Here is a 25255-nt window from a genome sequence, read left to right on the forward strand (position 1 = left end):
GACATGCAGACGAACTGGATGTTTTCACTGAATACACAGGAAGTTGGCGTCAGACCAGGTATATTCTTAGACAAACAGACAGATAGACAGAAAGACAGGTGGCAGGAGTGGAAATGCAATATTCATCAGGTGATACCTCCAGTAACGCTCTATTATTTATTAGGTCTGAATCAGCTCTGTCATCATCCGCGCTAACAGGCACTGCCTGCAGCGCAGCCATAAAGAGGGTTTCGCAATATAGAGATGGATTTCCCAAATGGATCGTAGGGGGCCCTCGCAGTCTGCTCCAAACACGGCTAATGAGAGTAAAGTCGGGCTGAGTCTTGATTCTGCTGCAAGGACGCTTCGGCTGAATTTTGTTGTTTTTTCCCTCTCTCTGTGGTGAACGGTTTAATTTTGCTTCTATTTCCGGCGAATAGCATTAATCAAATCATATGTTTCTCTAATGCGTTTCCCGCCGCTCGGTGTGTTTAATCTGCACCATTAACACGTGAAACCCTCCTGTCCAAATAGTTAATATACGTGGCTTTTAATAGCCGTGGAACGGGTAAATGATGGCGGTAATCATTCATGGTATGCTTTATTAATCTGCTCTGCTGTTATTAGGACAGTTATTAGGGCTGTCAGTCGCGGTTGTGTCGATTTGCGGCGGCGGCGGCGGCCGTGCTGGGAGGAGCGGTCTAATTTGGTGTTTAAGGATCTTTACCTTTTAATGTGATGTAATGTCTGATTCCCTCCCCCCCTTCTGCCCCGTGAGCGTTCACCCTTGCTCATGCTATCATCATTAACATCATTAACTACTGATAATTGAGGCTCACATTCAGTTTCTAACATACGGCGAAGCAAGACTCGAGATTTAAAATGTCCTTTATTGTCATTGTTTTGATATATGCACTGTGCACTTTGGACCGATAATACCAGGGGTTACTCTTTGTTTGCCAATTTTAATTGTCATATATATCACTTATAATATTTAAGTGTCATATAGTGACATGCAAATCCACACCAGTATTGTATATTTGACACATATATATTTATTATACAGTATTTAACTATCCAAAAACTTCAAGTACACAGCGGGTACTATTAACTCCAAAGAACAGTTATGCAAGTACAAGTACCGGTAGACCACTAGGACCCTATGGTCAAACAATATTAACAATATGTTTTTTTTTATCATTTTATTTTCCCAGCACTCATGAAAGAAACACTGGCTCTAAGATGAGACAGGAAAAACTTGGGGGCAGACACACGACTGAATAAACATTATCCATAATTAATACCTAAACGCGTCCACTGCTACACAGTGTACCATAATTGCCCACCCAGACGAGCTTTCAGACCAATCAAGTGTTCACAGTAAAGTCTTCTGCTGTAAGGCCATGCACTATGCATGCGGTTACGCTTCGCTGCTCGCTAAGCTAATGAGGCCTTGAGAGATGTTACAGTCGCTGCCACCGCCGCGTGTTTTCGAATAAAGCTGCACATCATAAAGACACCGTGCATGCTGAAAATCTGAAAAAGCGTTTGTGTTTCCACTCCCTCTGCATCTAGGTGGCACATATAAATAATAAAAAAAATATTTCAAGCAGTATTACTGCAAGAATAATTGATGAGGAGGCCTTTCTTTACCTACACGTACTTGATAACGATGTAAAGCAGGGGTCACTGACCTTTTTGAAACTGAGAGCTACTTAAAGGACACTTAGTAATACCAAGAGTTACTTATAGAAATATTAATTCATATATTTTCCCGACTATAAGTCACTCCGGAGTATAAGTCAGGAGTGCCCTCTAGTGGCTGTTGATGTGAAAATAATGAACATGTGAAATTATATATTTTAATATATAAGACACCTGAGTATAAGTTGTAAACCCAGCCAAAGGATGAAAAAAAAGGTGTGACTTTTAGTCCGGAAAAAGCGGTCGTTTTTGGGACGTACAATATTAGTTGTACGTAATAGTAGTACTGATCCAAAAAGCACAGTAACAGTGAAGTCTTTCACCCTCTTGTTGATTAGTTTTATTTTTGACCCCGGGCACCACGTTGGTGACCCTTGATGTAAGGTATAAAAGCTCTGAGGGGCAAATACATTAATGTAAGCTGAGGCACACACAAACACGGAGTCTAAGTGTCATAACTAGTCTGCTTTGAGAGAGCGAGAGAGAGAGAGAGAGAGCCCCTGACTCCACTTCAAAGCTCTCTGGCTGACAGTGGCTAATGATGAACACTCAGATGAAGAGCAAAGAGACAGCAATCCAGCCTCCACATAAAAAAAAAAAACGGGCCTCTTCCTGTGTTTTTACGGCGAGATGAAAGACAAGAGCTCGTGCCCGACTGGGGCTAATGTGCGTTTAAGCACTCGTACGTAGCCTACATAAATGCATACACAGGCAGAGCCACTTATCATGCAAATGTGAAATAATTACGCTCTTGTCTGAGGGAGCCAGGCTGCCTTTGCCTTTTTGTAGATGCTAATCCTCAAAAGATTCATTCATGTTACGCCGGGTAATGGACACAAGAGAGGAAGAACTGCAGTCGCTCGGTGTTTACCTCACAGTCTATACTGTACGTGTGCTGCAGCATGTTAACGCTGCCCGTGTTAACGCTGCTCGTGTTAACGCTCTCGTAGTACAATGCTAGTAGATATAAAAAAAAAAAACTACAAGTAAAGCTAACCTCATGGTTTGGGAAACTCTTGTGTAAACAGCAAAACCTCTTGGAATCGAAGCCATGCTAACACGTGCTAACCGCTACTCTATGGGACCCCAATGGGGAGATTCACAGTGTGACTCTTTGCAACCTACATTAGACAGTCACAGGAGGCGCCATTAATTAGGTGGATCCTCTGGGGCTCGAGCCAAGGACGTTCTGTGTGTAAGGCAGGCATGATAACCGCTACCGCAAGTAGAGTACTTTGCTGCTACAAAGTCTATAATTAATATATAAATACTTTCTGAATAATAACAGTAGGGTTACAGTGTGTTAAAGTATAGATGTGATTTTGGCCCCAAAAAAGTGAAGATTTTTTGGCAGTTTTATATTATGTAGAGAAAAGCAAAAAATCCCAGCAACTATTGAATCCTTTGAATTCTCCTCTGCCAAATACGGTGTTAGCCGTCAATATTTAAAAGGTACAAACACAGAAAATCTAAAACTATAGATAAGCAGTGCAGTAGTGTTGTGACTGAAGGTCAGGATGTGGATATAAAATAATATTTTTAAATAAATTTCCAAAACAAACACTTTACTTCTATAAATCATAGTGTGACTGTAGACTAAGGCAGAATATATAAACATAAAAAAAAATAAAAAAAACTGCCCTCTCAGGGTTTTTCCTGACTCTCTAGCTCGACTTCAGGTAGAAAAATAACACAACCCTGAGGCGAGTGGGCATGACTGCAAACTTTACAAGAATAATTGTATATTCTGTATTTATCAGCTCTGCTTGGCAAAGGTTCATCGAGGAGATTGGCATCACTGTGAAGTCTCTATCGGCCAAGTACAAGGCTGCAACACAAGACAGCCCGGAACCAAAAACACATTACTTTTTAAAAAATGTTCTCTGTAGCTGAAATGTAGCCTTGACTCATTGCAACAAAGTTAGCAATAGCAGCGCTACAGTACTACTGACTGTTTTACTTTGCTTTATATGCAAACATAATTAACAAGGATATAAATCCCACTGAGAATTTGTAATAACAAAATACAAACGGGAACCAGACGGTTAGGGTGATAAAGCTTATCGCTATAGCTCAGAGATCCCCAACCTTTTTGCACCAAGGACCGGTCGGCCGGTGTCAGGAATTACTGCGAGTTGCGAATTCAATGCAGTAATACCGCACCATCACTGAAGGATAATATATTTTCAAAATAAAGCGTCCATTATATTTTATTCTGTTGGTAACAAAGTCTGAATGACTTGTTTTTGAATGAAAGAAGTAAAGGGATATGATATATTTCGGAATGAAGTAAATCGGTAAAACTGAAGTATTGAATTGTTTTTGAATGAAAAAAGGGATATGATATATTTCGGTATTAAGTAAATTAGTACCACTGCAGCCCGGTACCAAATTACTTACGGACCAGCACTGGTCCACGGACCAGGGGTTGAGGACCTCTGCTATAGAAGCTAAATCTAGGACATGGATTCTACTGGGTGTTAGAATATAAGATATCTCCAAGAAGAACAGGCGCAAAACATTGTTGGTATCCGAAAAATACGACTCTGCGATTTATTTTCAAAGCTACGTAAGTAACTGGAGTTTAAGAGTTTATTTAGTACTGTACACAAATGGACCACGGACTCTAATTGGACACTAAAAAAAATCAATAAATGGTGAACTTGCTTTCTATCATGAGTTTGGCGTTAAGATAAATGGTGAACTTGTTTTGCTTTCTATGATGAGTTTGGCATTAAACTTGTTTCAGGTTTTCAGTAAATTTCACCGTTTACTGCACATTTGTTCGGCAAACTTTTTTTGCACTTAGCTCTGAGTTCAAAAGTTCAATTTTTAAAAAGTTAACTACTTGTGTTTGGCCAGCTACAAACTAACTTTAACACTGACGCAGCCCTCCAATAAGATGGTGTCGGAACCACTGACCCTCAGCTCATTTGAGTTTATTAGATTAGATTCAGATAGAGTATAACTGTAATACTGCGAATCCGCTACCATCCGTAATTACGACCTTATTTTTTTTGAATGAAATCGCGTGGATGCGTCGAAGGTACAATTATGTACGGACACATACAGCTGCATACCAATGACCAGCCGGGAATTCCAGGAGGTTCGAACGCAGACACACAAACGCATCGAAGTACTCGAGCACAAGCGAGCGTACAAGCCCGACTGGCTAGCCCATTAGTAATTTATTAAGCTTGTCCTTGTAAATTTTATCAGGTATCCAGCAGGGGAATAGAATTATTGATTCACTCTGCATTCATCAGGCACAGAAAACAGAGAGAAAGTGAGCAGAGAAGTGTGAGAGAGAGAGAGAGAGAGAGGCCGGAGAGGGGAGCGAAGTGGAGAGTACATTTATCAGGGCAGACAGCATCAGGTTCCGAGCAGCTTTTCAAGAGATCAGGCTGGAGTGTGTTGTGATTCCCCTTGGGTCATCACTATATCCTGCTTCATTCACAACACTGCCTCGCCTCAGCTCATCAATGCGTGCCTCTCTCGATCAATGATTCCTATAAAACAACATCTAGGCTTTGGTTCATTCCGGCTCACAACCATTCCTAGCACCCCCCCCGCACCCCCTTCTTTACCCAACCATACCCCAACAACTGAGAAGACGCCGATGCTGTCAAACATCGTCTTAACCCTCAGGATGCACAGTCAAGCTTCAGGCTAAACAAACAGACACAGGGTCATAACTACAGTGAAAGTAAAACTCAATTTGAAGAAAAGCAACTGCGACACTAACTATGTATAAGGTTGTGACCTCATTACTATACCACCTCTGGCCCAATAGTTTCCTGTTGTTGTTTTTTTCTCCTTTCCTTTCTTCACCTGGTATTGGCAACTATTGACCGACAGGGAAGTATGTTGTTATTGTATTAACATTAGTCTCCGCGGCTCATCCATTCCACCCATCACCCTTCTATCACTAGTCAATCATTAGCATTAGCACTCCAGGGTAGGAGGAAAACTGATACTACTTTGTAGCAGGGAAACATGGCGGAAAGGGATATATAGATAGATGGCTAGCTAGCCCGTGTTCTAGCTATCTAGATAGATAGATAGATAGGCAGATAGCAAGCTAGCTAACTAGATAGATAGACGAACAGCTAGCTAGCTAGCTAACTAGATAGATAGTGAGCTAGCTATCTAGATAGATAGATAGGCAGATAGCAAGCTAGCTAACTAGATAGATAGACAAACAGCTAACTAGCTAGCTAACTAGATAGATAGATAGATTCTTAACTTATGTGAGTAGTTTTGTGATTTTCTCTTTTCTGGGCACAACTTATGTTCAAATCGACCAAGAGTCTTCTAAAACCTCCTTTAAACACAAGCCTAGTTACTTTATGTACATAGTTACTCTATGGTACTTGCAACATTCATTATCGCCTGCTCATCAGACCAATCCCTGAGCACTATCTTGCCTAAGGCGGCGCCTCGGCCAGCACTGCTCCCCACATTTTCCATTAGAATCCACCAGAGGCCAGGAAGCTGCCGACAGTGTGATGGGTAAAGAAACATCATGCCTGGGGTTTGGAACCACCAACCTCTAATCCACTCCAAGGGTTCCTCTTTCATTGGATTTCCTCAGGTCGGAACATGTCAAGTGCAAAGCTTGAAAAATACATGCGTTCGCAACACATGCTACGACTGTAGATGTGGAACTGTATTGATCCCAACAATTAAGCTTCAGGCGTTTGGCTTTTGTCCTTCAAGTAAGCCCAACAAGTCATGAAAAAACTAGCTGGTTTATCTGATTTAGCTTTGTGAAAACATTTTATATTTCAATAACCCAATAATAGAAGCAACAAATTTGGCAGCTCCCTATTTGCTTCAAGCATTCGCTCTCTTTTCTTGTACTGATTACTCGCTCCGATCTCCTGTTGTTTTAATTGAACGTGACAGAAAAAAACAACGAGAAAAAAGAGAGAGTTTAGGAGGTGTTGGAGGCAGTTGTTGACGCTGATGCAAAAGGGTGAAAGGGTGTGGGGGGGGGGGGGGGGGGGGGGGGTGAGGGGACCGGAGCCAATAGGAGGAAGAGACGAAAGGCACAATCTGTGCTGCTTAGCGTCTCCCCGCTGACCCCAGAGAGGCGGGGTCACGGGTCCATCTGCCTGAAATAATCTCTCAATTTTCACACACGCAAAACACGTACCGTTCATTTGCACATGCACAAATCCTCTAAAATGACAGGGAAGGATTACTGCACCGACACATTATCAGGCAGACAAACACAAAATATGTGTGCGTTCCTGTAGTAGCTAGGCATTTTGGAGGACATTTACGCAGTTCGGACTGCATTACGACTCAGATTAGCGTTAGGGTAAAGGCTAGGTACGTGTTGGTAATAGTCAGGTATGTTAAGGGGGTACGCGAGCCGTATGTTTGACACCCCTGTTCCATGTGTCAGTGAGCAGCAAAAGGTCTGTAGAGCACCATAAAAAAATCTATGAATATTATGTATAATATTTTTAAGGATTTTTTGTGACAGTCCATGTGTTTCGATGCTGCCTTAAAAATGAAAATTAAAAAAAAAAAGCGATTTTTGTTGTAATTTATGTATCTTGTATTTGTGTCTAATTGATGTAAATAACATTTTGCGATGTAAAACCCACACTTCGGTCTACTCCTGGCCATATTGTAGGTGTAATTTTGTAATTTTTCACATCTGGAATTTTTTTTTTTTGGTTAAGACGAGGGGTAGCTGAGCGGCTGCAATAATCAGCTGTTTGCTCAGCTGTTTAATCATCAACAGCTTTGCGCCGAGAGCATCAATCTCAGGACACCGCTGTATTAATGTGCGCTATTAGCAGTCAAAATATATATATATACCATTTTTTCCATTAACATTAAAAGTAATCTACGTGTTTTATTTTGGAAACTCGAGCTGGGAAGTAGTGGCGTCTGTAGCTGAAGGAGGAGTTCAGTTACATGAGTAAAATTGTACCTTGGAGAAAAAAAAAATGAAGGTGTTAGCGAGCGACAGAAAGTGAGAAAAAAAAAGTGTTTGCGCGTGTCGTGAAGGGTGGGGGGGCTGTAAGTGTACGTGTACTGTGGTTCGTGTCACGTCTCGTGCACCATATGCTCCTTACGAATTTGTTTGCACCCCTTAAAATTCAGATCCATATGCATATTAACCGGCACCAATTAAGAGACCTCTACCCACATGTTTATTCCACGCAGATGCACACACTTTTTTTTTTTTTTTGTTTTTTTTGGAATCGGTAAGAGAAAATTGTCGGTGAAAACACTTGAGAAACAACTTAATTGACGTTGACTATTCATTTACTCTATAGCGAGTCTGTCAGTTGGGCCGCGGGGCAGATGGTGTTTGCAGGCCCCAGTTGAAACCAGCAGTGAAAAAAAAAAGAGAAAATGCTGCCTCAGTCTGGTTTCCTAGACTGAAACTGTATCAGTGTGTATCCTATCAAAGCTGAGCAATGCCAGTCCAGATGGTCGGGAGCAGTTGGGAGTGCTGTTTATATTATTATTTTTTTCCACCCATAAGTTTGTGAATTTTAGTTATTTAATGTTTTAAAAGCAGCAGCGTAGCCAAAATAGCTCAAAGTCGGCAGCTTGGATATGAGAATTGTCGTACACAAACAAGTTTTTCTTATTGCAGCACTTCATCGCAATGCAAGTGCGGCCATTAACACCGCAGCTAACTTTAGTTAGGCCCGTCCTGGAGCAGCCAATCAGTTCACCCGATAGACCAGATTAAAAGTTCCAGAGCCAAAAAAAAGTTTCATATCGAACAACTAGCACGAACTAGCACGGTTAGGCGAGCTTGTGTTACGATTGCAGCCGTCAAAGAATAATAATTTTGTTAAAAAATACATTTATAAGAAATTTTTATTTAGATATTTCAGGTGTCCCCAGTTGATTTTCAGACGACCCCGCGTTGGGTTGCGACCCCTAGGTTGAGAACCATCGGTCAAAATGTTAATATATATGTTTACCCGTTCAGTTAAGCACTAAATTACAGATCTAACAAAGATGCCACGATGATGATTTTTTTTTTTCAGGCTAGGCTTCAAAAGCACCACAGTCTGAAAGACCAGTTCTTATACCATTATATTTCCTGCTTCAATGCTTCACTTTCTTGACAAAGTTCTTATACCATTATATTTTCTGCTTCAATGCTTCACTTTCTTGACAATCACATTTTATTATATATCTAGCAGGAGGAACTCATTAAGCAGTTCATTGATAGTAATAAACAACGACTGAATTGCTTCTGAAATGCTCTAATTCCAGACCTTGGTGTCTCTCTCTCTGTGTGTAATTAATGAAATGTATATTACTGTACATTTGTAAAGGGCAGCAGTACTGCAGTACTGACGGCAGAACGTAAAGGAAATAGTATTGAGGTTGTTATGAATCGTTTTACCTCTCCAGTTGTGAAAATAGCTGTGGCACCTCCGTGTCACACATTCTACAACTCCAACAGGGAAGCTGTCGCCATGGTTACGTAGGTTTTTAGGCTTGCGTGGTGATAACAAGGTGGAGGTGTGTTTAAAAAAAAAAAGAAGAAGCGGGGCCAACGGGAGAGGGAGATTGGTGTGTTTACGGGAAGGTAGAGGGAAGAGTATTTTTAACTCTCTCGGCTTTTATCGCAAACAACGAGAGGAATGAAAAGTTCACGCAGCACAATGAAAACATCACGTTTCTGTAATCCTTACACTCACTCCATCACGCCAAGATGGATTAGCGTTGTTGTGTCATTAAAGCGGGAAGAAGTCTGACAGCGACAAGGTCACAAGTTGCTGTTTCTGCCGGGTTTCTTTTTGCGTTTGCATGTTGTGCTGTAACTTGTTAGCATTATCTAGAAATGACCCCCCGCACTAAGGTCAGGATACTGGTTGTTTTTAATGATAATAGTAATTGGGTTTTTTTTTATTATTATTATTATTTGATTTTTTTATTTTTCTTATTACAAATGTATTTATGTATTGATTTATTCATATTTCGTTACATATTAATGATTAATTGTTTAGATTCCAGATAAACTGACATATGACGAAAAAACAAAACAAAAACATATTTGTTTGTATATTGAACAATGATTAATCGTGATTAATCATAAGCATAACTAATTAGGATGAACCCAGATGAATCATTTCTGGCATGTCCTACAACAGAGTACGTGTTCAAAAGACACTCAATGTGACCAATCGCACGGACGTACAGAGACGCACAGACTTTACAGATCTCAGGTCAGACCCGGATTTCATTCTCGTCTTGGTAATCAACACATCAGCTCAGCAGCAGCCCAGCTACCAATCAATGACCTCTGTGACATATATGTGCTGCATGCCCCGACACACACACACACACACACACACACACGCAAGCTAATCAAGCGAGCGACCGGGACACAGTCCGCGAAAACTGGACAGAAGGAAGTTAAAGTCATGTCACAGGAAATAGGATGTGTCTTCTGCCCGGTGCTGGGGTATTCTTGCGATTAGAGGGAGCAGATTGAGCTGTCTCCTAGCATTACAAACACACACAGACACAGACACAGACACAGAAGACGTCCAGGCCGACTGACGGATATATAGGAACAGGAAGCTGAGGAGGAATCTGCCCGTGCACATATATGTGAACACTTAATAACACTGTAATATATATATAACTGTGTTGTTTATCCATCGGATCTGGGGCTAGCAGGGGCTTTAGGTGCTAGAGCAGTGCGGCGGTTGAATTCCTGCCTGTCTGACAGAAGGATCTGAGTCTGTTTGCTTTCATGAAGAAGATGATTTTTAATCTTAATAGTTGCAGTATAAGTGCATATTATCTTTAGTTTGCTCAAAATACCTGCACAAAAACTAACTCATCTCTCTTTCTCTCTCTCTCTCTCTCTCTCTCTCTGTCGCTCGCTCGTGCGCGCACACCCTCACGCAAAACACATTAATTAAAAGGCTGCAATTGTAAAGCGACACAGCGGGGTTAACACCACGTCATGTGTGACATTTACACATTGTCCTTTCTTGTACCGTGATCAACTGCTTTTACACCGCAACGTGACGCTTTCACCTTATTGTCCTGCTTAAGTAGGATTTTGACATTTAGTTCCATAAACGTGCGGGTAGCAAGGGCCAAATTAATTATAAAAAAAATGAAAAAAAAAAATCTTTCAAATTTGATAGCGACACATCTACCACTGTGGTGTTTAGAAAATGAACACAATAAAATGGCCCTGGATGGAACACTTCCTGTCTCTGTATGTGGCCCTGTGATTGGACTGACAGGCTTGCTCGGTGTTTGCCCAACGTCAACTGGGCTTAATCCCCCCCCCCTTAACTCAGCTCGGGATTAGGCAATAGAGGCTAAATAGATAAAATGAATGGATGAATAGGTGGACAGATAGATTAATACCCCTTAGTACGCAGTTAAACCGTGCTAGCAGCATTTAGCTTAGCCTAGCCTAGTTGGACGAGAACTGATTGTAGTACACACTAAATTCATCGTTTTTTTTTTTTGTTTTTGTGGCTAGGTTTTCTAAATACATTTGGTGGTTGGAATGTATATTTATAGAGTTAGGGTTAATTGAATTGGATTATTTTTAAGTGTTTTAAAGGTTCTACAGCTTAACAGTTCCGCAGATTAATTGTCAACAACGATAAGGCAGCACCTTCATTTTGAGCCTCCTACAGGTTCTAAAGCTTAACATATTAATCCACAGATTAATGCTCAATAAGGCAGCACCTTCATTTTGAGCCTCCGAGGTTTAATCGTTAGCGGCGCAGGTGAATAGTGAGGTATTTATCACCCTGTCGTCAAGTCCAGCAGCCCTTGTGTTGGTCTCACACTGTCTGCGTGACCCATTAAACTGAGAAGGCCATTGATTGTAAAAAGGGAGTCAAAAGGATTCTGAGCCAATGAGCAGATCCAATAATGGAATAACATCCAATAGTAGCTCAATCCTAATCACATCAAAGTTGGATGTCTCTCTTGGACAAACGCACCGACCAATTTCTCAGACACAAACATCGGTGCATTCCCTCCAGAGACATTTAATAGCATCAAGAAGGGAAACCTAACGAGCGTCCGTCACGCTGGAACGCTGTCCAATCCAGTCCACTTTTTTTCTGGTCACAAACCTTTTACGACCCAAGTCAATAGACATTATTCGTAAACTCCTGGGAAACATGATGTGAGACAAACCCCCCCCCAAAAAATAATCTCTTGCGACCCACCTGAGGGTCGCGACCCAGTCTTTGGGAAACAATGGTGTAACCGTTCCGAACGGCGCGAGGGGTGGGAGCTGTTGCTGCAGCGGACGCTTTACCGCATGAGACTGCAGATTAGAAAAATTGAGCAAGATTAAAGTCTCTGGCCTCAGACAAGTGAAAAAGGATAAGGGAATGTCAAGGTAACAATGGGTGGGGAGATGGGAAAACAGCAGTGAGCAACGAGAGCGAGAGAGAGAGAGAGAGTGATGTAGTGCTGATGAGGCACGTCCTGTTGATGTCATGCCACACTGCAGTGCTTTACCTCAGACACCTTATTTAGATTCAACTCAGGCCGTCCACGTGTCCCCAGGAGACCCAGGCCCGTCTTTTAATCATCCCAGGATGATTTCGAGGAAACGCGCTGCAGACAGAGACACGGATTTAAATAACTGTATATATGATGTATATATGGAAATGGCTTACTGATGAAATATAACCATCGGAATTTCTGATACTACTACATTTTGCACCACATGCAGCCATATTTGTTTCATAGCAGGTGCTAGTGTTTGAGGATTTTTCTCTAACCCGAGGTCCGTGGACCAGTACCGGTTCATCGGTCATTTGTACTGCAGTAGGACACAATGAAAAATGGACTTTTTTTCTGGGGACTCATATTTTTTAAAGTAACAAACCTTCGCGACCCAAGTCAATAGACATTATTCGTAAACTCCTGGGAAACATGATGCGAGACGACCCCAAAAAAAATCTCTTGCGACCCACCTGAGGGTTGCGACCCATTCTTTGGGAAACAATGGCATAAAGTCTAAAAGAGGCTTTATTTTGAAAATTTTGAATTACAATCCTATGACAATGGTCGCAGTTTTATTTTGAAAATTTCGAATTACAATCCTACGACAATGGTCGCAGAACTACCGCTCTGCAGTAACGGCCACCTAGTGGCTGACCGGTCCTTGGTACAAAAAATTGTGAGGATGGCAGAGAAAAATTGTGGTCCCCGCTGTTGAAGTAACCGGATAAAAACAACAACTGAGACCGAAAGAGTAAACATCAGTAATCGCCACCGTTTACATTTCGTTAGACAGTCTTTTGCCCTTCAAGGTGTCCATTTTGCCCCCCGGTGTATGAACTATATTGTGAGTAATGTTGAAATAGGAGGCCTGCCTCACAGTGCGGCCTCAGACATGTGACATGGATGACACTCCTCCTCCTACGAGGATGGAAACCCGGTCACAAAAGACGTATATAATCATCAGTCGAGGACATTGGCCGACCTACTGATCAGTCCCCAATGCCACTGCCGGCCTCGTATAATTAGCCAGGTGTGAGGTGTCCTTGGCCGCCTGATAAAGAAGAGAGCTTGTTACATGCATGGAGAGACACTTAAAAGGTTTTGTAAGGCTTTGGTTAAATGGATTGTTAGCCAGGCAGGGAGTTGTTAATTGGCACTCGGGAGGCTAAGGTCTACAGTGGGTTGCTGCATGGGTTTGTATTGGAAAGGTACAAAAGGTATTCAGGTTGAACTTGTTGTCATGGACCACAGAAGGCGGTGGCCTCAGATGTTCTCTGACTCAGATAGGAGTAGCGCTAATGATGCATCAGCTTGGTTTTTCTCTGTGAAATCTTTGGTCGAGATGTGATGCTAACTTTGAATTTAAGCACAAAGACGGGTTTTGAGTTATATTAAAAAGTAGCTTTTTCGTGTTTGTTGAGCTACACTTTACAACACATCTACGCTGTTATAAATCTTATATATATATTTCTGCTGCACAACCCTTTGAGTGGAAGACAACAGTTAGGTTGGACTTAAATTGCTAACATTTTGGGATTTTTTTGAGCTGTGATTTGTGTTGATGTACTTCAGTGTTGACAATAGTCCCATCTAGTGGGGCTGTGATGTCTGGGAATCGCTGTACTACTCTGTGAAACACATGCTGTATTTGCAATCTCTTTGTTGTTTGTGCTGGAAACATGCTTCCTGTTATTGTATTTAACACGGTCTAAAGTTCACCAAGGTCAAATGCTCTGGGAAGATGATGACGTCAGGGGTCAAAGGTTAGTTTCATAACCCCCGGCAAGAAAAAAAAGGTTCTTGGTACTGGTTAAAAAAAAGTAGTTTCAAATCCTGTGTGTATTTTTGTCTTGTTTCAGTCACTGCACATTGTCTTCTCAGAGTGAACTTTAAATCAGGGCTGTCCGCACTTTTTGTTTTTTGGCACGGGAGCTGCTATTCAAATGACCAGACGAAAGCAACCTGCCTGCATTGAGAAACATCGAAATATATCTCGTAATATAAACACAATATACTCTGTAAACAAAACATGTTTGGGTACTGATTTAATGCTAGTAATTTTATGGCACAAAACAATTCAGTTCATATACTATACGGTCACTACTATACATGTATATATGTATATATGTGTGTATATTTATACATATATATTTATGTATAGACAAATATATGTATTTACATATATATTTACATAATTACATTTTTTAACATATACCTATTTATATAATACATGTGTATATATGTATACGTTTACATAGATTACATATATTTACATATACCCATTGATATAATACATGTGTATATATATCTGTATATGTGTACATATATTACATATATTTACATATACACATTTATACTGTATATTACATGTATTTGACTACTGCATATACTGTATACTCCCGGTCCCGTTTCCTCTTCCCGTGACTACTGCATATATACTCCCGGTCCCGTTTCCTCTTCCCTACAGAGTATACTTTAAATAATTAAAACCTTTCTCCGGCTTCAAAACCTCTGAGACAAATGTAAAGAAAATGTCCAGACTCAACAACTGCTACAGGATTTGTAGCGTTGCACAGGCAGGAGCGGACGCACGCAGACACCGCCGTTGATGCGCAGCGCGATGAAAATCTGCTGAGTGTGCGGTGGAGCCTTGACCCCAGTGCGTCTGACTCACCGTGACTTTAAACACAAGGGCGAGCACTGTGCTGTCAGGCATGCATAAATAGGCACACACACGCACACGCACACACACACACTGAGTTAAAGTAGGGCTGAGTGGGATGTGTGTGCCTTGCGTGTTTGTCCGGTTAGATCAGCCACTTGAACCCTGTCAGGTGTCCTGGAGGACATGAGAAGAATAGACAAACAAATGGGATAAAATTTTTTTTTTTTATCTCGGCAGCATTTGTTTTGGAGGCAAACGGTTTATCATCACTTAACACCCAGGAAAAACCGAGCCGAGTCGATCCTCACGGGAGTTTCTCTGAGTGAATCCAGACTGTGCTTCTTCAACATGGAAACTTTTTTTTCTTCCTGTTCATTTTTCCCCTTCTTCTCCTCTCCCCCTCCTCCCCCCTCTTTCTTTTTCTCACATTACAGTTCACGTAGGCTTCCTCACCCCGTTTAGCCTTTCCCTCCCTTGTTTTCTAGCGTCATCCCTCCCCCTCCTCCCACCCTCTCTACCTCACCTCGGTTCCCCTCAGCCGCTGCCCTCTTTACCTAAAGCCAACCACCAAGTTTGCGGCGAGGGATGGGGATGGAGATAGGAGCAGAGGGGGAGGGGAAGGGGGTGGCAATGACAGGAAAGAAGGAGTCAGCAGATGAGAGGAAGAGGAGAATGGGAGGGAAAAGAAAAAAGGGGGGGAAAAATGGGTGATGCCGTGAGTAAGAAAAATGGTGATGGGATGGATGGGAGGGAGGAGAAGGAGAAGAAGAGGGTAGCTGAGGTGGCATGATGGGAAGAGAGAGAGAGAGGGGATGGAGGGAGAGAGGGAGGGAGGCAGAGAGGGAGGAGGGGAAACGGGGACAGAGAAGTTCAAACCGGTGCAGAGCAAATAAAAAAGAGAAGTAAAAACTACTGGGATGTAGACGAGAGATAAAGAAATGTTTACACCGTCAAACAAGATTAACTACTGCACACATTCCCACACTGACAAAAATGAGATTTATTTATTTTTTTGTTTCAGTTAAATTGTTTCTGTGGATGGTTTTTTTTTAAAATTGAGAAACACTTAGGTAAACAAAGCAGAAAACTCAAAGCAGAAAACTCAAAGCAGAAAACTCAACATGATTCAATTTCAGAGAACACAGAGCAGAGCGGCGCTCCACAACGTATGCAGACTTATGTAAAGTGGCTGCCACTGGGTTACAGAGAGGTCACCCGAGGACGCGCTCGGCAGACACGTGGCTCTGCCTCAGCCGCTGCGGAACTAAAGCCTTTCTATATGCGGTAACCCTAGCATGAGTCACTGGCGTATGGATGAGGGGAGGGGCTTCTTAACAAGATTCACCTCATATGCTTCCATCCATATAGCCTGGGAATGCACCGTACAGGTCATGTGGGTCCACGGCTACTTTAGATTAGCTACATTAGCTTTATAGCAACTCTTATTTACACCCGCCGCTGTTGTGTATACATCGGTGAAATCGGCGTGAGAAATTGGCAAGCTAATTCCTCAGCTGCTACGGTTAGCGCGAACCGAAATAACGTGATTACAGGGGGGCTCCGGGTCGAGCGTCCAACGGTGCGCAGTAAACGACGACGTAGCGTTTTTATTCGAGCCACATGTTTCTGTTTACAGCTCAATGCCTTTTTTTGTTTCCAGCGCTGCAGGTGCCGTGAGGTCAGGCTTCATGCCTCATGTATGACAGGATTTATTGACGGGCTGTTTCCACCGCTGTTTGTCACAGAATGTAACTGTCCCGTAAAAAAAGAAAAAAAAAAAAAAAAGAAACCTATCATCACGTTCTCGTGTTACAACCCGTGTGCAGCAGTGTTTTTACAGTTGTTTCTGTCTGACTTGGCATACAAACAGTGCCTCCCTCTGTTCGGTTGCACTGCGCTCTGTCACAGACAGTTGTCAGCCATTATGGATGGTCAATTTCAAAGTACTTTTAACTTCCTGTTCCATATCCCGTATCCATTCCTGTATTGTCATCACCTGACATCGCAGGCAGGGCAGATCCGTCAGCTAAGCTAACAGATTTATAAGCCATAGCATGCAAATCTATGTGTCAAACTAAGGCTCGGGGGCCCAATGTGGCCCACAATGTAATTATATTTGGCCCGTGAGATCATACCAATTTGTACTAAGGTTGGCCCAACAGTATATAGCCATTGTATACTGGCAGTATTTGTAGTATTAGCGGTGTTCGTGCTAGGTTATAACACCTTTTTTTTTTTTTTTTTTGGCTTGTGAAAAAAAGACTTACATTTGTTTCCTTATGAAATTACAGATTTGTAGAGAAGGGAAAACATGCACAATTGTTGACAATTTTTTTTCAAATACTGACGGTTATTCCTCATGCTGTGTCTGAGTGTGGAGCTAATCAGCGTCATCACAGTCACCTGTGGCTGTCGTTAGTCTCAATGGTGACACCTGGTGCCCTGGGTATATATATACACCTCTCTCCCTGCCTTGGTCTGATCATTGTGTGTTGTGTTGTGTGTGGTGAGGTCATGCTTTCTTTTTGTTCTTTTAATGCCCTGATTTCTTGAAGTTCTGCTCTTTGTTCCTTTGCCCTTTGTATTCAGTTCCTTGCTCATGCAGCCCAGCGAGTTTTGCAACGTTGCACTTTGTAAATGAATCATCCACCTCAGTACAAGTGTCACGTGGTAGTTTCTCTTTGAACTTCCCAATTTTGAAATCCAGTCAATGGCCAGATTGGATGGTTTAGTGGTCCAGTTTCAGCCCCCCCGCCCCCCGAGCTGCCAGTTGATGATCACTGTTTTAGTATTTACGGACAATGTTTTGTAGCAGTAGCCTCCCTTAGTAACAAACACTCAACAAACTGTGTCAATTCAGGAAGGAAAAGGGGAGAAGGAAGGGGTGAGGCAGTGAACTGTGCATGAAGCTGTTCACTGATGTCAACAGTTAGGAACAGAATCACCTGATGTTTATAAAAGAACAGCTCTCGAGGTTAGTTAAGGTCTACTTGGCCACACCCGTCCCTGGTCTATGGACTGCTGTGGTCTGACGGTATGCTGATTTAATGGCTCGAGCTTTCTGCTCACTCAGACTGAAGGGTTAAACTCTGCAGGTTAGACATCCTTACATAACAGCAAATACACAGGTTTATGGCCTTGGTATCTGGCTCTGTGCCAGCTAACTGTTGCCAACCTCTGTTGCATGTCACGTCCTGCTGTAGAAATAAATTTCGGTAAAAATTGTATGGAACTGAGGTATTATAGTGTGGAAAAAAAAAAACAGTTTCAAAAGCACCAGTGTTGTTCAACCTTGGGGTCGTGGCCCCACATAGGGTCACCTGGGATTCAATTGGGGTCAACTGAAATGCCTAGTAAACAAGTGTAATCTTTATTTTTTATCAATATAAAGGACCATAGACACGCTATTCTAAATCAGTAACCTCATAGCATAATTGGCTAGGTCACATTTTGGCTAAATTGTCATATCTAAACTGATTCACTGTGTCTTATTTAAGATGATTGTTAACAAAAGCTCTGGTGTAACTTAATACTAACAGTTTAAAAAAAAATGTGTTTGCAATAAAATGTGTTTTTTCATTTAGTCTGAAAACCATAAACTGTGACTAAGGCAATTATGCTATGCTATGACGTTAATGAGATGTGACCATAATAGAAAAAAAACAAATAATAAAAAAAACAAACATGTGACATTGTAATTGGATTAAAAGAAAGCAGATCAGGGTGAAAAGTGAGCTCTGTTGGCTTATTATAACCACTGCACCAGATATGGCTTTGAAAACAGGTCATTGAAAGACTGCCCTGCAAAGTGTTTGGAATACTTTCTCAAAGCTATAAAATATAGCATAAGCTAAGCTAAAAGCACATGCATGCTGTTATTCCAGCATCAGGTGACAGCGCCCACTGTGACACGGACCCTCGTCTGCACACACGGGAAGCCAAAAGACAGAATATAGCACAAACGTGCTAATGCGCTTGAAAACATGTTGTATTTCTGGAAAGGCTGGAGTGACATGTTAGAACGTGTTAATTGGAGCGGTTGACAGGTGCTGCATGGTATGGTTTATCTTTTGAAAAGGAAAATACAAGTTCACCTACTCTATTCTGTCTGTGTAGTTCGTCAGCCTTTCCAGTTCGACATCCTGCACACACGTGCACTGTTGAAAACAATAGTTCGTCAGCCTTTCCAGTTCGACATTTAGGTTTGGAGCCTCGTCTTATGAGCAGATATCAGAAGTCGTTAATAATACCACGGTTTATGACTTTAGCAAGTGTCGGATTGCTAACGTCAATTTCTAGAAATTACACGTGACCTCATTTTAATTCCAGGTGTCCCTCCGTGAGGACACGACCCCAAGGTTGAAAAACACTTTGAATTGAAATAGCAAGTCGTCCATGCAGCTCATGAATCGGTTGATATGTCATGGCCTTACTGAAGGTCATAGTATCGGCAGTGTTGGTGAGAAGAAAAAAAAACACGACAAATTTGCAACCACGTAGCCTTAAAGTACAACTTCCGCTGTAATGATGTAGTTAAAGAAGTTTGTTGAAATGCAAGAGAACCACAAAACGCTGCCTGTTTCCAAATTAAAGGCCACGACTGCAAAAAACAACTGCAATTTTACTGCAGTAAATGCATTAATTTTCAGAGTAAAGTACAGCAGATGTCTGTGTGTGGTCTTTACCCCTTTCCCTTTCATATTTACACACCACGTGCCTTTCTGCCTGGTAAAGGGGCTGTTTCCACGGTGACTTGTCTCCATGACAACAACTACCCCATCTTTATCCCCACTTACGTTAAGTCTTTGCATCCATAATCCACCCCCCCCCCCCAATTTCTGCCTTCAATCCATCATCCGACCACATTTACACCCCACTAGGCCATCAACACCCTTTTTTTTTTCCCCTCTCCCTTTCACTCCGCCTCCTTGTTATTTCTCGTTAGAGAGAGAGAGAGGGACTCGAAGGACGGCATTCCCAAGCATTACCTCTCTTTCCTGGATCTTTGGAAGTAATGAAAGTAGCCTCGGGCGAGCAAAGAGGACAGAGCTAGCTAACGGAAGGGTAAAAGGTGGCGGTACAAACCCACAGCCGTGTCACGGTGACCCCGTTTCCTTATCGAAAAAAGGCAGGTCGCGTGCCAGAACACACAGACACTCGCGTTGCGAGACGGCAGCGCGACCGTAGCCGTCGGGCGTACATCTGGCGGAACCGGCGGTGAAGGGAAGATGAATCGGGTCACGTACCAGCGCCTAATGATCTCAGAGGGAATGAGGAAAGGAGTAGGGAAATATCTTTCATGTCAGTGTCATTAACCTGGACGTCGGGTCTACGGGGCTACCGCGACTAATCACCAAGCTCAGGTGTGACACCCAACGTCCACACCCATCACTTATATACACAGACACACACAGAGGGAACCATGGGATTTTCCTCCCTTCTGCCAGATGATGTGAGCAGATAGAGAAAGTAGGCCAAACAAACAGCCGACTGCTGACTACTGTTACACAAGAGGAAAAAGAAAGGGGGACGGGGGTGGACGGGGGACACACAGGCACATGCATTCACATGCACAGCCATAACACAGACAGGATGGGATATCCTGTTTTTGTTGTGCTTGCGAAACACTGAAAATATTAAAAAAAAAAAAAAGTCTTTTGTCGGGTATTTGGCTCCGGAGACAACTTTCCATCGAGTCCTGAAAAGGCAGCTCTTTGATTGAAGTTTCTCTTCGCCGTCCGTCTTCGTCGCTTAGCTTTATCCAAAGACAACAGCGTGGCGGTGATTTTCCAAGAAACTTCGGAATGAGAAAAGGGAGTCGTGGAAAGAAAAAACACTTTTAAACTGTCAACAACTGCCGGCGTCGGAGCGGAGGTCATTGTGTACGTTGAGCAACTCAGACGACACAATAGCCGCTCTGACATGTTTGTTGATGCCGTTGACTGGTTTACACAGTTAAGCTAACCGTCGTGGTCGCTTTGCCTTGTCATTTTCTGTCACTGAACTCCCACCACCGTACTGTACCAGTCATCGCTTCTGACGCTCGTGCTTCTTAAAATGACATTTTGGATGTTATAACCACAGTTCATGCTTGGTAGTGGGCAGTGGTTCTCAAAGTAGGGGGCGGAACCCACTCAGGCAGAGTTGAGTATTTTCTTCTTTTTTTTAATGCTCTGTTGCATTTGTATCTATATTTACTTTATTTTGTCAAGGAGATGCAGGTTTTGTAGGAGAACCTTAGATAAAAGGCCCGCGGTTTGCAACGTCCTCGAGGTTTTTGTGGACATTTACGTGGTTTTGCGCAACTTTCCTTACATTTACAAAAAGTTTGTTTTGCCATTCTGTCATACGGCATTAAAATTTATTTCGCACAGGAAGTAGCTTCACGTGGCGCTATACTCTGAAGATGACTTTGTTTACGTTTGCCTGTTGTACTCCATTGTGCTGCATTCGTTTTCTTTCGTTTTTGACATTTTGTGGGCCCTTCGTCATGGCTCTCAGGCGTAAGTCCGACTTTTCTGATGTTCTTGTGTCCTGGATGATGACGTTACCACTGTGTTAGCGTTGGTGAGCGACAGTATGTGATCTCTGATTTATGACAAAGATTGAGTGATGTCACATGGTAGGAATGGAATTCTGATGTAATTCCAGGACCTGGGAATGTGTCGATAAATAATAATTATAAGCATAAAGCTACTGTAAATGTGCAGAGTATTAACGACATATACTGTAGGAATATGTGCGCAAATATGTACTTTACTTTTTCCTTCAGCATTCCAACATGTTGTTCAGCAGTTTGTTTTTTTTTTCTTGACCGATGTCATCTGTAAAAGGCAACCTCGATCCAATTTCATCTCAGACGTGCGTCCCACCAGCCTTTTCTCCTCTGCTGTCTTACCTCACCTTGCAGCGCTGTCACATCATTGTCCGAACCAACACTTTTTTTTAATGCATACATAACATCCCGCGGTCATGCATAATTCATAACGACCATGTGTCAGTCCGCTAGCGTTTCGCCTCGAATGACCCACAGCTTTGTTCTAACAGGGCAGGAACTGAAAGCAATTAAGAGCAACCGAAATCCTCACCTTCACCCACAACCTCAGACGGTGGTTCAGAGGCAATCGACCCGGCGGCTTAGCATACTGAGGCGCCGACATATGTAGCAGAGGTGAAGGAAGACTCAATATGCATAGAGAGAGACTGACCAATAGGGATAGAGAAAAAAAAAGGACTCCATCCACTACAGTATGTAGAAGCTTTTTAAGACATGAAGTGAACTTGAAAGTTTCCACATAAATTGTGGAAGGCGGGGTTCGCGTCTGTGAATGTTCCCACACGCTGCTCCAGACGTTCCCTGGAGATGCTCTCTTTGGTTAATGTCTAATTGACTAAACGTTAGAATGTACCACATGAAACTTCACCACATTAGAAAAGGTAAGCAGACATAACGATATTCGCAAATGCAGAAGAATCTCCAGACGTAGGGATCCAGACAGTTCTAAGCTTTAAATATACTACAGCTCACTTATCCTTGTTTAAAAGATGAAAAAAATACTAAAGATTCTTATTGGACATCCATTTTCTGAAGGGTCTATAGCAGGGGTCACCGAGCTTTTTGAAACTGAGAGCTACTGCAAGGACACTTAAGCATAAGCTTCTTGTTTGATACAGACTTCACAGACGATGTAATATTAGTCCTGTATTTTCTGGAGTATAAGTCACCCCAGCCAAAAAAATGCATAATGAAAAAAAAACTTACATACAGTACGTCGCATTGCAGTGTAGGTCGCAAGAGGATAAAAAAAAAGTGTGACTTACAAGAGTGCCCTCTAGTGGCTGTCACTGTGAAAATAACAAACATGTACGTTTTCAGTGGGACAGGAGTAGCAGATACTGGTACACAAGCCTAGAGTGCCCAGTAGAGGGTGTCAGTGTGAATTTACCAAACATGTGAAATTATATTTTATATATTATTTATTTTATATATTATATTATATTTAATATATAAGACGCACCTAAGTATAAGTCGCAAACCTTAAAGCCAAAGGATAAAAAAAACATGTTCAGGTCTAGCGTGTGGGGCCACATGGGGCCTGCGATCCGCCTATTTAGTGACCTCTGATTAAAGGGGTTAGCCCACATTTACTGCCTTTTTCTGGCACGCACGTGGACAGCAAGGCTGATGCGAGTCCGTCTGACTCTGTGCGGGAAAAGTCTCTGTTTCCTGTCTCTGGGGTTGGTGGCAGTGCCTCACCAACATCCTGGAATTCATGTGCCCGGTGACAGATGTAAACAGTTTAGCTTGTACATAACAGCTGCTCACGAAAAAAAAAACAAAAAAACCCAGTGACTTGGCAACAATAAAAACTTCAAAAGATCAGACATACACGCTTTAAACACTGGCTCAACTGCACGGGGGGGGGGTTTATAGTTGAATATCCAGGCTGTTTTGCGAAAAGGAAACGACTGTTTTTTTCCCCCCCTCTTCTACGCTTCCTTCTGATGCCGGCCAATCAGAGACGAGCAGACAGCGCACCAGGGTGCCAGGAACGGGGGAGTTCGGACCATGCTGGGAGGGAAATGAGGGGCATTGTGGGATGGATGTTTCTGGCAGGACCGAAAGTTGTCGGAGCCCTGTACCGGCCCTGTCCCCCTGCCGAGGAGTGGCAGGTGAGGGATTAGGACTGATGGATGGGTGTTTGAGCTGGGAGGCGACAGTGGCGTGGCAGGACGCCCCGCTGAGGCGAAGAGGAGTAGGATGGGAGGAAACAGCTGGGACAGGCAAGGTGGAGCTGGGAGAGGAAAGAGATGTATGCCAGGGTTTTTTTTTTGTTTTTTTTTTAACTTCCTGGAGAGTCAAACACAAACAAACAGCATTGATTTGAGGAGCAGGACAGGGTAAAGAAAGGTGAGCTGGAGAGGCCGGAGCACAGACACATATGTTCCTGTCTTTTTAAATGAAAGAATGAGGTCAGCTGAAGGGAAAAGTAGGCAATAGTTTCCAACAACTGTAATCCCCTTCCTCCCAGGTAGGGGGTGCTATTTACACAATTGCAAATTGTAAAAATAGAATAATAATCACGGCTGTTGAAGAAGATCATTGTGAGTGTCTTTCTTCAATTCCTGCCAGTATAGCAGCGTTGCCAGGTAGGGGGCGCTATATACACAATTGCAATTACATTAGTGGAGTGTTGAATTTCTTTCGTATGTAATAAAATTATAGGGTCAGGAGGTCAGCAATTGCTCACTGTTTATATATATAAAAAATGAAGTAGACATCTGGGATGAATCATTGAGCGTTAGCTGTGATGATGATGACATGGCCGGGCTATGACTACAGTGCGTGGCTCAAGGCTGTCCTGGCTCCGCATCCCAAATAATATTATGACCACAGTTCACTTTTTACCACCAACCACAAATTTGGAAACATGGCCTACGGGATCTACTGAACACAGACGCTTAGCGTCGCTCGTCTTAGCGCAGGTCTTCACTCCAGTTCCTCATCCTCGAATGATCTTTAAATCATGTGGCAGCACACAATGGGGGTTTTATTTAGTGGTTTATAATAACGGCTTTAACAGGGAATCTGCATCCTCTTTGCAGCGTTACTGCCTCCCACTAGGCCTGATCTTTTTTTTTTTCTCTCTCTCACTGTTTTTGATTTATTTATTTTTTTTGTCAACCTAGAAGCATCTTGATCACTTACAGAGGGAAGAGTCCAGTTGGAATGATCTCAGCACAACATACTTCCTGTGACTGGATAAATATGACGAGTTCACAGACGAATGTTTTTGATAAACTGCACAGTCTGCTTTTCAGGCTCGTCGTCATCGACAAAGTCAGTCGATTAGTCTGTTGGTTTCTACATGATGCGAAGCTTATTATATTTATATTTATTATATGGATCTTATCGTAAGATCCAGAATGAGCTAATGACTTACTCCGGTGTTATTCAACCTTGGGCAGAATGAGCTAATGACTTATTCCGGTGTTATTCAACCTAGGGGGCACAACCCCACGTGGGGTCATCTGGGATTCAAACAGGGTCGCCTGAATTTTTGATTACTAACACCACGCAATCTCAGAAAAATATCTGTATTGACAGGGGGAAAAAAAGTAGGGTCGCAAGCCAAAAATGTTTGGGAACTACTTGGTTAATGTTAGATTGAGATGTTTTGTCGTTTGTTAAACAGTGAATTGATATTACTGTATCATGTACTTGACAATATCCAGCCTACTCAAGTTTTTTTTTTTTTTCATTTCCTCATACGGTGAATGGAGAGGTGAACAGGATGTTTGCTCAACCTTTATTCACCGTCTTCCCCCTAATCCTCACAATCCTTCACACCCTGGACTTTATCCACAGAAATATTCAGGGTAAATGTAGAATAAAAAAAACAACATCCAATT

The sequence above is a fragment of the Cynoglossus semilaevis genome, chromosome 18 (genome assembly GCF_000523025.1).
Source record: "Cynoglossus semilaevis isolate Cse_v1.0 chromosome 18, Cse_v1.0, whole genome shotgun sequence".
Taxonomy (NCBI): Eukaryota; Metazoa; Chordata; class Actinopteri; order Pleuronectiformes; family Cynoglossidae; genus Cynoglossus; species Cynoglossus semilaevis.